At 37.1% G+C, this 16,951-nt stretch overlaps 1 non-coding gene across 1 annotated transcript; it reads right to left on the bottom strand.

Annotated features, from left to right (window-relative positions):
• Positions 1–14,847: 14,847 nt before the first annotated feature.
• On the bottom strand, positions 14,848–14,949 carry MIR137 (microRNA mir-137). The gene has a single exon (NR_030862.1). It is a non-coding gene; the product is annotated as a microRNA mir-137 (primary transcript).
• Positions 14,950–16,951: the final 2,002 nt, after the last annotated feature.

Raw genomic sequence — 16,951 nt, 5'->3', positions numbered from 1 at the left:
ATATTATTTTATTACTTACTGGAATGTTTTGTGAATGCTCAAAGAATTTGTATCACGCAATTCACTTACATGAAAATTTAAAAATTCTTTGTGTCATTGGTGAATGAAAAAATGTTAGCAATGGTCCATGGGACAATAACACACACAAACAGCATTTAAGTTCTTACTCAGTGCTTTATGTCTTTTACAAAATGAAGCTGATTCTCCTTGCTTCTGGACTGAGACACAATTTAATACCAGAGGAAAATTTAGGCAGCTACTGGAATTACTACAATGCTAATAACTTATATCAAAAGAAAGGTTTAAATTTGGGGGAAATTCAATTCAATATGTATTATCATAATTATAAATCTATTAGCAATAAGAGTATTATTAAGAGAATTATATAGACTAATAAGAGTACTATGTATGCTCCATATAAATAGATCTCCAAATAAAGTGGAATATTTGGGAACCTGAAATATTTCCCAAATGTTACAGAATTTTCCAGTGGGGTGAAGTCTGCATTTTGAATTTAAATATCTGCTATAATCAGTAATTAATAATAAAGCATTACTATAAATCTACAACACAGCCTAAATTGTTTGAGTCAGTGTTGCATAGAACCTGACTTTAATTGTGAATTATTTTTAAGGAATAGGAAGCAGTAGTTCTCAGGCTCTAGCAGGCATCAGAATTATGCTTGTTGAAACAGAGACTAGCACGCCCTCACCTCCAGATTTTTGGATTCAGTGGGCCTGTGATGCCATCTGGGAATCTGTGCTTCTAACAAGTTCCCAAGTGATGCTGAGATAACCTACCAAGAGACCACATTTTGAGAACCACTGATCTGAATGCAGCAGAGTACTTTTAGCACCTTCTTTGAGAAAGCCTATCATCACAGTCTCAAAAGGCATTTATTGACTGTGAAGCTTAAGATTATTAATGGATTTGGGAATTGCTTGTATTCAATATTATTTTAATAGTTACTAAAATAAATTTTCTGGTAACCATAGACACACTAACAATTTTTCCTAGGATAATATATAATTATGTAGTTATAAATGGTATCATCATAACTTAGAAATGGCAATAAAGTAACTATTGCTTTGAGGTTAAAAAATGTGTACTTAATTTTTTTCTTATCAGGTGCTTCCTTGGTCTTTTTGGTTCTAAAAACTAGTCTATAAGCTAAGGGGATAAAATCCTTTTAGAAAGGATTATTATTATTATATTAATATTGTGATGGGTAAGTGTCTTCTGGTGAATAGATACAATGGTAACAACTTATTGCAACAATTCACCTTTGCACAATGTAATATTCATTATATCAACCACAATCTTTTAACTTCTTGAAAGTAAGATGTTACTTTACTTTCTTTTGAATCCCCACAGAGACCGTAATACCCTGAACTGTGAGATGTTCCATAAGGAATGATTGATTTAAGGACAACATAACTTCAACATTGAGAAGAATGCCAGGTAATAGTAGATGCTTAATAAATGCTGATAGATCTGAATACATTCCTCAGGAAGAGTATGCATGATAGATTATTTACCAATTTATTTGGACAGCCATCCTACTCTTTTGACTATACAAGCTGCTTCATCTCAGTGTGTTTGTCAGAAGTTGTAAAATGAATTGTGGGATGGTTTAAATATCCTTGCATTAAGGCAGATGACTTAATAAATGTCAAATTAGCTTTCAGTTACTAATTTTGCCCATGTCTACGCTATCAGCATTACAATAAAACCTGTTTCTACATTTAAAAAGTTCTCATTTTAACACTGCATCTATGACCCTGTACAAGCAAAATAAATATATCCAAAATAAACATATTATCATTGTTACTTGTAGTACCTGTGTGCATGTGCTCAATCGTGTCTGACTCTTTGCAGCCCTCTGGACTGCCAGGCTCCTCTGTCCATGTGATTTTCCAGGCAAGAATACTGGAGCAGGCTGCCATTTCCTACTACACGGGAACTTCTTACCCAGGGATCAAACCCTTCCATCTCCTGCACTGGCAAGTGGATTCTTTACCATTGTGCCACCTGGGAAGCCGCTTGTAGTATAAGCTACAGGTTTAGTAAGACTAGAATGGTGGAAACCAGATTTTGTGGTTGTGAAAAAGAGTTTTATAACCTAGAACTAGGACTTCTCAGGCTTAAATAGACCTGTATATATCCCCTGAAATATTAATATAATTTCTGCTTTTAAAGTGTAATTATTGTAACACAGATATTATCTTTGTTTTTTCATCAGTTCTGAGAATTGTACCCCAACATATGCAAGGGGATTTAACTGAATACACCAAATGACAATTACATCATTGCGAAGAAAAGATGAGCATGAAACCCAATGACTAAAGAGTTATGAAGGAGTTCTGTCCTCCTCTCACTGACTAGTAACCAAAAAGCCCAGGAAAAACAATTAAAGCGTATAGGATGAGTGGTAGGGGAGAAACTGCAATAACATCTGATAAACCCAAATGCCTGAATAAGGTTGAGCTAATTTTTTCTAACACATTATGAGAAACCACTGAAGACAAAACACTTTCATAACAGAGGTCATTTCAAGGCTTTTTCTCTCTTTAAAGGAAGAAAGAAAAAAAGAAATAAAAGGAAAAGTCCTACTGCTCTGCTTCTATTTTTTAAAACTGACACTCAACACACCAGTCCCCGGACACAGTACTGAGGCCTGCTGGCTGCGACACTCCCTCTGACTCTCTCAGGAGACATGGCCCCCACGCACACGCCAGTGCCAGCAGGGCTGCTTCTGGGAAACTCCCTCTACCACCTTCGAAGGTGGGGAAGAACTGTAATGTTGCTTAACACGAAAGACTCTGCTTCTTTCTCCCTTTCCTCACAAACTGAATGAACTGTTGCTGTAAGACAACACACTGCTAAGTTAAAGTAACTTAAAAATTTATAGCAGGTTCTCTGCCTGGAGGTATATGATGGGGCCACCTGTAGGCATCCAATTCCACTGAAAATAATAAATAATTGTGAAAAATTTCTGTGAGTCTAGAGGAAAGTGGCTAAGAACTACGTTGCTGGTTGACTCCAATACGGATTCTGTCGTGGAGGATTAGAGAATTGTACTCTCTCCAACAAATATGAGTAATCCTTCTCTCTACAAAAGATCTGTTAAATGTAACGCCAGACACCTGGGTGCCAGATAGACACAGCCATTTCTTGGGCCCTTTTGATAATCCACCTGCAGAAACTGCCACATGGCAATTGCTTAATATAGCACATCGATCCATTTGAGACTTTTTTTACAGTATAGAAAGCTATTTTGTTGTTTCTCTATATCCTGTTTATATCTCTGAAGCCTCCTCCTATTTTGGCAAAGGTAGAAAGTGACAGTAAAAATATCCCGGATATGATTCCAAGCATTTTTTGGGTGAAATTAAAAAGTGTATTTTAGCAACACTCAGCAACCTTGACCTTCTTCTTTTTTTTTTTTTTTTAATCTTGACCTTTTTCAACTGGAAGGTAAAATTAACACACAGCAGAGCTGCTTTAAAGAAAAAGTAAAAGTGTTTGTTATTATGCTTTTGTCACAAGATAGGTAGATGGATAGATTTATTACCCATTCTGTAGCTACTCAGAGTATGTATGTTACTTGTATGGGCTTCCCTGGTGGCTCAGCTGGTAAAGAATCCGCCTCCAATGTGGGAGACCTGGGTTCGATCCCTGGGTTGGGAAGATCCCCTGGAGAAGGGAACAGCTACCTACTCCAGTATTCTGGCCTGGAGAATTTCATGGACTCTATAGTCCATGGTGTTGCAAAGAGTCGAAGACGACTGAGTGACTTGCACTTTCACTTTTCAAATCCTATTCTGCTGTATGATTAGTGAAATTTTACACACACACACAAACTTTTATCAAGTAGGTTCTAAAAGCTAGTCTAATCTTTGTTCATTTGGGTTATAAATTACCCATAAATTTTATTAATGTAGCTTTTAGTCTCAGAGCCCCTGAAAACAGACCCTGTTTGGATATTTAAATCTCTGACAACCTTTCTCCACAACAACCCTGTGGCTATGAACTAAGAAAACTACATTTAAATGATCATTTTCGTACTGAAGATTGAATTCTTGGTGGTATTAAGGTTGACATTTCCTTCTGTTTGTACTACACGAAGGGTTAATAAGGTTTACATAACTTTATTCTTTGACTGCTTTACATCAGAGTATTACAGGATTGCTGCCAAAACAGATTTTAACCCTTTTAATCATACTGATAATAACCACATTTTGCAGAGCATAGCCTATACTGCGCATAAGGCAATGTAGCTCTGAAAACAATTTTGACCTGATATCCAATCAAAGAAATGTTCCTAGAGATACTTGCCATTTTGGTTGCTATGGTGAGTTTCATATTTTGTGGAAACCACTGCTAGATGTCTTAAAATAGACCTTTGCCAAGAAAAACATTGGTCCAGTGGCATATGCTGGCAGAGCATTGCAAGGTTGCTCAAATTCCCTTCCTTTGTTTTTCCCTCTCCCCCCTGGGGCAACTGCTCCAAGCATCAGCCCACTAGTCTGGCAGGCTGAGAATCCAGGAACTTGCTGCTAATTACAATGTTGACAATTCCCAACCTGTTTACTGGTGCCAGCAATCAAACCGCATCCTCTCGAGTGAACCAAAAAGCACTTGCTGGCTTCAGCTTCCTTAGGTTCCAAGCTGGCTATATTAATTACTGTTAACTTAAAACTGTATGTTGTACAGAGGAAGCTTAATTAGCTGCTTTGAGGATTAAAATCTATCCTTTACAAATTTTAAAGCCTTCTGTTCTTGACCAAATTATGTGAATCTATGAGACATCTTTCCTTGGACAAAATGCTGATTATTTTAGGTGTGGCTTCTCAGAGTCAATTTCGCCACTCTATTTATTACCTTGAATTACGCACCAAAATAGATCAGAAGAAAATCTCACTCTCTTTCTCTTTCTCCTCCTCCCTCTTCTCCCTTCCTCTCCTCCTTCCTTTCTTCCACTCTCCCTCTTTAACTTTCCTTCCTCCATGTTTCAACTCTTTATTTTTTTTTAGAGTTATTCCTACATTTTGTTTTTAAAAATTGAGGAAAATAATGAGCACAGTTATTTACAGTTACTGTTTATGGTTAATGAAAAAGGAAAACCTTTTGATGAGGACATAATGGTCAACAGATATGTTTCTATATTGGTCAATTTTAAGACCGTAATAGTTACTTATACCATTTTTCAAGGGAACTCAGTGCTGTGTGTGAGGTCTGATTTGGGAACAGTCATCCTTCAAGTGTAAGAAGTATATTTCCTTGATTGATAAGCTGGGTGACTGCTGCTGCTGCTACTGCTAAGTCACTTCAGTCATGTCCGACTCTGTGTGACCCCACAGACGTCAGCCTACCAGGCTCCCCCGCCCCTGGGATTCTCCAGGCAAGAACACTGGAGTGACTACACAGTGAGAAATCACCCTCTCGGGGTCCTAAAGGGCTAGTGTTACATGCAATTTTCATAAAAAGCATAACAGCAGTGGACAAGGGTTTAGTAAACTCGAGACTTTTATTTTGACTCTATTCTAATTCAAGAGTCATTCTCTTTCTGTATTCAAGATAGCTTTGAATACTTAAAAGCTGAAATAAAAGAAAGTAAATATAATTCTAATTTGTATTAAATATATTAAAGATGTGATTTGATTTCTGTTCTTTGGTGTGTGAAAATCACTCACTCAGTAATATTTACTAATCTTATTTAAAAATTTCCATTGAATGTACTATGTGACAAATATTTGTCATTCCAATCTTTTAGCCAATATTTTCATCTGGAAGCTTATTAAATTGACCTGACTTAATTGAGATTAAATTCTTCCTTGTTTTACTGAAACACTGCAACTTGGGTAAAAGCTCAAGCTATTCCTTTAATTATGATTTATGTTTGTCTCTGCATTAACATTAATTTGGCCTATAAAATCGTCCTAATTTTTTAGAAAAACATATGTATAAGTACACTATAGACCTTTAGGATCTATTTGCACATTCATGTCTATATTTACAATATTTGAGCTTGAAAAAGTTTAAATCAGATGAATCATTGAATTCACCTGATAAGAATAATATAAGTATTGTCAGATACCAGGAAGAGTAAAATTATAAGAAAAATTGAAATATTGGAGTTTTAGTGGATGTGTTAGAAAGAAAATATCCTGAGGACTTAGAAAATGGGTTCTAAATATTATCTGGGTGTCTATGGGGAATTTACTTAGATTCTCTGTGTTGTAAGGATTTCACGTATAAAATGTGGAATTATGACCATACACCAAATAACTGGATCTGAAATAGAAGATTATCATGACACCTATATATCGTAAGAATTTACTGTAAGCTTATCCAAGACTCATAAAATTTTGTATTCTGTGTGGATATGGACTGGAAAATAATTACATCAAGAGAAAACCAACGATCAAATGGGAACGTCTTTGGACACTAAGAGCCAAACCAGACAATAACAAGTGTGTTAATCTTCTATAACTTTACCATCATTAATTAACAAACAGTCCTCCTCCCTAATATCTAAACTGCAGCAAAGAGGAAAAGCCAGACTCTTAGACATCAGTGTCTGTATTTTATATTGACAAACACTGCTAATACAGTCTTAAACAAACCCCCTTAGGTAACTTTATTTCTAGAGCAAGAATTCAAATATAATATGTCTTTTCCAATAGAAAAATGGATTAAAAAGGCCTTTTAAAGCCATGTTCCCCTTAGGCTTAATTTTCCACAAGTGTGTCTTTCAGATTGATGCTTTTTCTTTTGACCCCTGAAACATCCAGATTCCATGCCTTTCTCAGTTTTCTACGTATAAGTTAGGGCCATTCTACTCAGACACTATTTCTATTTTAATTGATTCTGTACCAGTTCCAAACTAGAGCATGAATTTCTATTGAAATAAAAGCAAGAACTTTTGAGTACTAGGAAAGAAATCCTATAATATAGTACACTACATAAAATCAATATTGTCAACTTCCCATATATTGGGAAAAGGACACTATATAAAAAAGATTTCTTGTAAAGTTTCCTAAAAATTGGTATTTGTTCAATGTGTATTGGTATTAGCTATTAGATCTGCCAATAAAACAGCCACAAGTAAGTTTATTATTGTTCCTTTAACACATCACCCAGAACGGCACAATCTTCTCCACAGTCCACATTCTTAATATGGTTACTTGCTATCACTGTCCCTTGTCTCTTGTCAAATCCAATTGCTATCTGCACAAATCACTGGATCTAAATGTTAAACTGTCTAAAAAATTTAACATCAACAAAGATTCTTAATGTAGCAGCCACAACTAACAAAAATCTGTTTGGGGTCAAGAATCCTCATATTTTGACTCTGTTCTAATATACAATGTTAAACAATCACAGAGCTACTTTGGACAACCACATCCAGCAAAAGAGAGGAATATGAGAAATTTTAATTAAAGTGTAAAATCTATGGCTTCTGAACTTCACACTCCTATCACCAGAAATCATTGCTTTTGAAAGCTTTATAGAACTTTTATTAAACCTATTCTCAAAGTTTTAAATGGACATGACGTGTCATACCCATCATTAAACTGTGAATGAAACTTTATGTAAGTTATCTAGTTAAAACAATAGCTGACAAGTCATATTATTTTAAGAGGATGGGTGTATCCTTTTGTGATTTTATATTTATTATATGTGGAACATCCAGGAGAGTCACACCTTTCAAATAAAAGTATAAATTAAGTTTGATTGTGGTCTAAATTTTCTTTGCTAGTAAATAATGAAAGAAATACATTACACAGATCGTGACTTTAAAAAAACATATCTATCACAATAATTATTATATTGACTAAAGTGAGTTCTCTTATATTATTTGTTTAAATTTTTAAGGTTTTTTAAGGTATTTATAGATTTAATATTAAATAAAATATACTAGATAGCATTTTCTGCATCAAAATCCACATGGACTTAAATGAGTCTAGATTAAATAGTTATTTGCAGTTCTAAGAATACCAAGTTAAATGTTCTCATAGATTTTTTAAGTAGTTAGTAGTTACACCTGAGAATCAGACAAAATGAATTTTTATCTTTGCAAAGAATAAAAGAGCACTCACTATTAACACAATGTTGTGAATCAACTATACTTGAATTTAAACAATTTAAAACAGAATAAATTACTATTAAACAAATTTGAGAATTAGAGTTTACATTAAGAGTAAGTTAAATTTAAGTACATGCAGTTCAACAGCTAGTTTTGAAAATGACATTAATTATGGAAAAATATAAAATTCTGCATTAATATGTCCTGAAAGAATATGGTTGCTTTCACTAAATTAATAAATATTTTTAAGCACCTATCACATGCCAGGCACTGGACTAGATATTTTAAAAGGCTTTGCTATGCTATTTTAGGATTAAATATCCTAGACAAGTATTATTCTTTTCTTTTTCACAGAATGAAAAATAGTAATTTCCCCTTTCCTCTAAAAATTGTAATTAAATTTAATAGCATAAACATTTACACACAGGATAAACATTTTAAAAGGCCAAGTGTTTTATTCTTTACCCACTATTATCATATACACTGACTTTGAAAAGAATTGTCTGTGACTTGTTCTTAAGTTGAAATATTTCTAAGATGTGTCCAGGGTTTGAGAGCCTCACGTATATTATACATATAGAGACATACACATGCATGCATTCCCACAAAAACACATTAAGATGAACTGGTAAGTCATTTTGGTGGTGCTATTCTTTCCTACTAAAACTTAAAATAAAAATCGAAGGGTAAAGAAGTGACAAAAATGTTTCCATGTGCTCGTTTTAAGAACGTAAAAGCTTAAAGACCAATTCTTGTTTGATATCAAGGTAAAACACATTGGTGAATACCTCTGGAAGACTCCTCTATTTCTTAAAAGCTACTTTCTTAGTTGTGGTATCAATTTTCTCACAATCTACACATTAAAATAAAGAGTAGAATTCAGGCCAAAACAAAAAGGTTATTTTGGAAATGGAATTCCTAAGAGGTAGGAAGGCCTTGAGAGAATGTAAATCCAGCCTTCCTTGTTGTAAATGAGACACTTAGTGCCAGCCGAGCCCTGTGGCTGTCACAATTCACAACGGAACCTGGACTCAAAATAAGATTTTCTAGCCTTTATTGCAAAGTTTTTTCTACCATATGATGTACTCTTTTCCATTAAGTATCATATAGTTGAGGAAAGCAAGTGATTCAGAATTTTTCCATATAACTGCCTCAATTCTAATTTGCTTTGTTTTTGTAAACAGTGAAAGCATATTTTTAAAAATGTTTATGGAAACAAACTGTGCATGAAACTCGACCCATAAAATAACCATTCTTAAATTTAATTCCCTAACATTTATGCATAAAATTATCTAGAATATTTGTTGTTTTACCCTAACATGTTCCTATTATGAAAGAGATTTTTGCATATATGCTTCTGATAGAATATTAGGCATGACACTCACTCATCCATTCATTCTTCTAGAGGTCCAAAAAATGAATGGAATATTTGCCAGATATGTGGAAACAATCTTAAATAACTAACTATTGTTTATCTTGAGCCTTTTTGAAGCAATTCTTAAAATTGGCCACAATTGCTCACTGAGATAAAAAAAGACCTCAAACAATTTCTACTTGTGTATTGGATATAAATTTCTTTAAGTTGCAATTAATATCAGTTTTCCAGCTAATTATATCAATGTTACAAAAAGATTTTTAGAAACAGTGTCTCTTAAGACAACACATTTGAAGTTTAAAAAATAGACACTAATTTCAAAGTTTGCAATTATGCTATCCTAATACAACTGTCAACTTGAAAAAAGTGTGCTGTGTGCTGTGCTAAGTCGCTTCAGTCGTGTCTGACTGTTTGCAAACCCATGCACCATAGCCTGCCAGGCTCCTCTGTCCAGGGAATTCTCCAGGCAAGAATACTAGACTGGGTAGCCATTCCCTTCTCCAGGGGATCTTCCTGACCTAGGGGTCGAACCCAGGTCTCCTGCTCTGCAGGCAGATTCTTTACTGTCTGAGTCACCAGGAGAACAAGTGTACTATGATATAAACTGTAGTTTAACCAGAAACATAGTATGAGTAAATAGACTACAGCAATATAAATTTTTTTTAGTTTGAAATTTAATTGAGATTCAGTATTGTTTTGAAGCTAATATAATGTATAAGAAAACTTATTTAAAATCATTTCAATATTTTAAAATTCATAGTTTATTCTTAGCCTTTTAAACTTTTAGTTCCAGCTATAGGTAGCATGTGTATAAATTTTCAGATACTGTGGATTGTTACTAAACCTCAAAGTGCATTTCCACATAACACAGCAAATGAAAATGTGTTTACACTTGTATACATAGTATAATACTTTTCATTGATTTTTAGAGATCCCATTGTCTTATTTAGCTCTCATTATTAACCAAACTATAACAGAATTCAGAATGCAAAAGATTTAGGTGGTCACATATTTGTATTTTGGGACAACAATACAAATATTAGGGACATATTGGTTCTACCATCAAGCTGTACTCAGCAAACTCAACCGTACGAAACGTATTTCAAGAAACTTAAAAATGTCAGCACATCTCTTTGGCTTACATTTTTTGGATGAACTGTAATGTCTTCTCAAATATAAAGCTTATAATAAATATTCACAGGAAATGTTTTGTAAATTTAAATTTAAACATTCTACATTATGATTTAAAGTACAGGTGCCAGAGGGAAAAAAATCTCAAAACGTTTGAAAAACAAGTTGTACTATAAAACTCATTTAAAACATATTGAGCATTTATGTTTATGGCTGTATAACTACCAATAACTAAATGTAATAGCTAAATATAATAATAAAAGTCTTTAAGGATTCTGTCATGTTTTGTTTCTACTGAGAATATTTATCATCAAATAAATTTATTTTCAAATAGCAAGTCTAAAATGCAGATTACACTACTGTCTAAAAGCAAGAACGTCATCCTGCCATTTCTGTGATTCAGTGACAGCTGACACTGTACAGTATTGAAAAGTTGGTGAATAATCATGATCATCTTATATTGCCTTTTGTGTCCTTAGTCCTTCTCTGTCCTACATAAAAGCACAAAATACTCCCAAATATGCCCAACATCTGCACCCTGACAAAAAATTGTCTATTTCTATACTTGAAAATTTACCAGTGCTGATGTGGAATCTAATAAAAAAGGATAATATGACTTATGGAATTTTCTACCCATCAAAATGCTACTTCATTGCCTGGACATTCATTGACAATTCTAGTTCTAGACTGGCACTGCTGTGACACCAAGAACCACGTCATTCTAGGGCTAACAGTGGATGTGGAGAGAGATAATGGCTCCAGGACATGATTATTAATTTAAAAATGTACTCGGTCAGAATCATCTATACAATAATATTTTTTTGTATTTATATAGAGGTTTTCATGATACTCAATGGATGTCTAACCCTGAAAACTGCCATTCCCTACAGTTCTAGTCGAGCAAAAATATCAGAATGTGATTCATAAACAAAAAATAAAATCAGAAAATTCTTCGTAAAATTCAGTTTCTGTCAATCTCCTTACCTGAGACTCAGTAGTAAACCATCAACTAAGATGATATTTCTTACACCTATTAATGAATATCACATTATAATATAAATTTGAGTGTTCGTAGACATATAAATTTCAATGAGAAAACAAAAATTCCCTATTAAAAGCCATAAATTGTGTTCATAAAATTTTGAATACTTAGGCAGACTTAACTAAGGTAAAAATAGCAGACAAAGGCAATTTTCACAAGTTTTCTCCTTTCTCTTCCACTGTGCCTCAGGTATTACTGTCAAATACAGCTGTATGCATATGCTTTTCTCGGGAAAATAATTTTGTCACTTTTGCAAAGCAAACCAAATTTTAGAAAAAAGGATGCATACGCTTCTAATATTTGGACATCAATTGAAAAACAATTATTATTACTTACAATCATTTATATCCAGCATGAAAAAAACACACAATCACTTCCTACTTCTTTAATCTTGTGTATATAGATGATACCAACATGGCAAAAGTGAAAACTTTTGAACTAGACAAAAGCTAGTTCTGATGTAATTTAAAATTCTGTTTTCTGAGGGGGGGGAAAAAGCTGCCTTATAACAGTAACAATTAACTACAGTAATTTCAATTTAATAATTTGGGAATTTTCCTCCTTATCTAAAAAGATAAAGTATGATAAAACCCATAATTTTTTTTATTTTGTTTTTTTTTTGTTTGTTTGTTTTGTTTTCTAAATTTAAATAGGAGCCAGCTCAGTCAGACTGACACCTAATGGAAACTTTTATAAGAGATAATTCTGCAAAGGAAAGAAAGCAGAGATAAGTATGTAAGTCACTGGAACCAAGAACGCCAAATACTTTTGCTGGCCATGAGATGAATAGAGGTTTCCTCTAGATTTCAACACTAGCATTTAAAGTTATTCCACTCTAAAAATTATTATTCACTTATGAAGCGATCATAATGATAAGCTAAAGTACCAGTGGTAAAGAACTAAATGAAATAGCTTATTTTTCAGAAGTTTCCCTCATTCTCTCAACAAATGCCAGAGTATTAAATCCTTCATTTCTTGCAAACTCTCACTGGATTCTCAGTTGCTTTTCTGCTTTTAAAATCTCATACACTTATTTAGCCAAACAGCATGAGTCCAACTTTTCAAAGCTCACCAAATTACTAGATTATGTAGCTTCTCCCTACTTTGCCAATTTCCAGATGAAACCAGGGAACCAGCAGACATATTGAATTTTGTTAAATACATTAACAAACGCAATCTTTAAAAGCCCTTAATCACCAAATAGTGACTACCTAGAGAAAGGGAAACAAGGAAGGAAAGAACAGTGGTTCAAAATTCTTTTGCTAGTGATAGAATTCCGAGTGCAAAGACAGCATCTGTGTTTCCTTTTCTACTTAGACTCATTCTTAAAACGGGTTTGTCAGCCCTGGGAGCTTCTGAGAAGGGCCCCCACTCACTTGCCTTGCAAACCACCTTCCCTGAGCTCAAAAGCCGTGAGTGCTGATGCCCTGAAAGTAACTGTGGGATCAGATGCGGCGTGGTAGGAATAGGGACAGGTATAGGAGTGGCACAGTGTACCCATCACTAGGAATCCAAAGTACTGGAAGAAAGGCGAGATTCTACACTGGAAGTGTGAGGATGTCCCTGCCTCCTTCGGGGCACTTTGCTCTCAACGTCTCTAGGGCTCAGAGCTGCTCTCCTGGGCAAGAAGCCAACGGGGTACATGCACCGTAGTCGCGCCCAGGAAAGGCCCATCCTTTAAAGGGAAAAGGTGTCTGGGGCGTCGCTCGGCTTAGAGCCGGTTTGGAAGCGCTGCGAGGAAGATGCTTTGTAGGCTTCTTACTGCCCCCATCCCCCTACCCCCGAAGCTTGGACTTCTCAGGAATTTAGTCTTCACAGCCCATGCACAATCAACAGCCACCATGCAGGGAGGAAACTTGGTCTTAGGGTCCCAGGAGGTTCTTGGTGAGCCTCGTGGAACCTTCTGGGTGCCTGGTAAGTTCTAGTCCCCAGCATTTTCTCCTTCCACCTTTGAAGCGCCGCCACTGGGCGGGTCCTGGCGCCTCCCTTGAGGGAAAGGAGAGTTGCAGAGCCGCGTCTTAAGCCCACAAGAGCTGAGAGCTGGAGCCTCCTTGGCCCGCGCCTTCTTCGCTGGATCATCTTTTCCAGCATCATCTTGGGCATCTCAACTGACACACCCGGTTGTCCTCAGGATGCCCGGTGTGCTGGAGGGGGTCGGTGAGTGGTGGAATGCTCTTCGCCAAGATCCCTTCTATCCTAGACAAATCCGTAGGGCTTTATCTTCCATTAATATTTGAAGCAACCAAACAAACAACAACTGGAAGTAGAAGGAGGGAAAGGCTCGCTCTTCCTTTAGTCCCATCGCGGCAGACCTGAGAGAGGGAACGTGCCTTGGGTTTGTTGATGTTTGATACTCGTCCTAACGGCAGAGGCAGGGAGGACAGCGCTGAAGAGATGTCCCAAAGAAACTGGACGACTGAACAGTCACTGCCTGCCCCATCACTTTCAGGAAGGTTCCAGTTCTGTGCCACACGGCAACCAATCCAGTTCCCATCCTGATTCTCCACCCCTTCGCGGAGAATCCGAAAAGAAAATATAGGGCCCTGAGAGACCCGCCACACTTCCAATCTGGAAGTTCCGGGGGACCCAGGCCCGGGCCTCCCGCCCGCTCCACACCCGGCAGCCAGGTCTGGCAGCCGAGTAGTACGGCTGGGGGTGGGGCTCCGGCACCGCCCCAGCCCGGGATTCGCGAAGTCACAAGCTTCCGCAGCTTGCTTGCGGGGGCACCTTCGCCCACGGACACGCCCTTTCTGCGCAGGCAGCCCCCAGCGACCCTCTGCTGAGCGCCAGTTCCTCGCTCGCAGCGCTGCCAAACTGCTCAAGGCCTTTCAATCACTCCCAACTTTCCAGATTCGCCCAGTCCGTGTCGTTCCCTGCAGCCGGAGCCCACTGGGGAAAGGAGACGAGAACACTAGAAGGCCAGAGACCCCGAAACTCCCCGCAGGCTTCTTGGAACAGAACCCCATCCTTTCCCCGCCCCTCCCCTCCGCCTGGACTGCAGCCCTCCAACACGCACCCATTCTACAGCCCGGGTCACCAGAGGCGCGGCGCGCACTGCCTTTCTGGTGGGATGTGTCTTGTAATCACCTAACACGCGACCCGGAGCGAAAACACCGAGGAAAGGAAAAGATCAAAAAAGTGCTACCTTGGCAACCACAGGCGTTTACAGGCCAGCTGGTGGGCTGGGAGGGGCGGCCGCTGCCCGCCTGCCGCTGGTACTCTCCTCGACTACGCGTATTCTTAAGCAATAACAACGTAATCCGTATTATCCACCCAAGAATACCCGTCACCGAAGAGAGTCAGAGGACCAAGCTGCTGCTGCCGCTGCTACCGCTGCCGCCGCTACTGCCGCCGCCGCCGCCACCAGAACTCTTGCTGCTGAGCCCGCCCCTGGCTGGGGCTGGGCTGAGCTTGACCGGGACCATAAATCCATAACTCGATTTCCCTAAAGAAGGATCCAAAGCTGTGCACGGCTGCTTCCTGCCCAAATCCAAATGGCTGCTCTATTTCCAATTCTGAAAGACAAATCACAAAACCAAGCACTTAACACAGAAGAGTGCTCTCTTCCCAGTGAGGAAGGAGGATGTGGGAAGGCTCTTAGGGCACAGGGTGGGCGTGACAAGTAACCTTTAGTTTACCTGGTGCTCTCCCAGTGCCTTTCTCTGTCCTTGCTCTGCTTGGTACCCCCTCTGGTATCGGCCAGCCCACTCTAGGTGCTTTGATTGAGTGTCATGGCAGCGAGAGAGCCCTGTAAGAGACATGCATAGTTAGGCACACAAATATTACAAATGTATTTGCCTAGACGGCTTTAAGAAGTGAGGCTCAAATAAAGATAGGGTCATGCATGGGTGAAATTTTCAGCAGTGTGTTTTGGAAATGCATTTTCTCAAGCCCAAGATCACAGAAAATAAACACTCTTTCAATTTACTACTTGAAATCAAATACTTATAGATCTACAAAAATAGGTACCTCTCCTTTGAAGGCCTTAGAGCTATATAACATAATGATTTTTAAAGGAAAAAAAAAGCTTCAAAGCACAAAATAATTAAACTCATTTTCCACAGTATCAGAACTCACTGAGTTGACAAGCTGGTAGAGTTTCTATGATTTAGGCATCGTTTTGTAGTACCACAATGTGTAATTCCATAGCCCACCTTTCAGATATACAGTATTAGATGCATTGCTGTGCAGTTGTTGTGAACACTTCTACAGAAATACCTTTGAAGCTCTGTCTTCTTGAAAATTATTTTAAGAAAAAAAAAAAAAACAATAAAAACTCATTTGCAAAGTGACTATAATTTTGGCTTCCAGAAAGAGAACCTCTGTGATTCTTTGATGATCAATATGGCTCTTATTGGAAAAGCTTTGTCTAAAGATCCTGCAGTGAATATTCTGATAATAGGGGTTTATTGTTCACTAAATAAAATGAACAAGTGCAACGTCACTACCCAAGACATTTTGTAGCTCCTTAGAAAGTTCTCAATTTCCTTTCCCCGTTACTCTCAAATACATGGAAGTACATCCATGTGAGTGGAATAGGGAGGGGATATGGAAACATGGCAATAGACATTATGATTCCTCAAATTATGTAAGTGCAAATAGCTCTTCATCAAGCGGTAATTATATAACAGAATCTCTCCCACTACCACAACTCATCTCTAAGTGACCTGGTTGCAATTTAAGGCATTTAGGTCATGCTTTCTCCTATTACTAATATTTTTTAAAAAATATATTATTTCTTCAGACACACCAACTCATCATTTTCCTGACATGTTACTTACAAATAGAAAAATCAACATGAATTCTAGGTTTTAGGAACAACTGTTTAATATATAATGTCTGATGCCTAAAATAACTCAAAAGAAAAGCAGCATTGCCCAATTAGTAGCCTATTTTACAATATTTTCAGATGACTTTTAAGTGCACCTTTCACAAAAAGACAGATGCCAATTAACAAATTAATAAGTGCTATTTTCTGCCATTACCTAACATAGCTATAGAGTGAAGCTTTTCTCTGGGGGTGCTACAACCAAGCACACACACACACACACACACACACATACACACACAGGAAGCTGACAGGTTCTCTTCAGCTTGAACTCCTAGAAACAAAAGCCCTTAGGGAAAGTAATGCAATAGTCTATGAGCAAAGTGTACATTTGTTCCTGAACTCTTCCATTTAAAATCAACTAACATTAAAAGGAAAATAAGAAACACGGTATACAGACAGATTTTGATTTAGTAAATAAACATTCTTTTTGAATTAAAAGGATTTTCAAGGCATATACATATATACACAACACACACAAAC

The sequence above is a fragment of the Bos taurus genome, chromosome 3 (genome assembly GCF_002263795.3).
Source record: "Bos taurus isolate L1 Dominette 01449 registration number 42190680 breed Hereford chromosome 3, ARS-UCD2.0, whole genome shotgun sequence".
NCBI lineage: Eukaryota > Metazoa > Chordata > Mammalia > Artiodactyla > Bovidae > Bos > Bos taurus.
The sequence above is the reverse complement of the archived record's forward strand: the minus strand, read 5'-3'. Positions and strand labels throughout refer to the sequence as shown.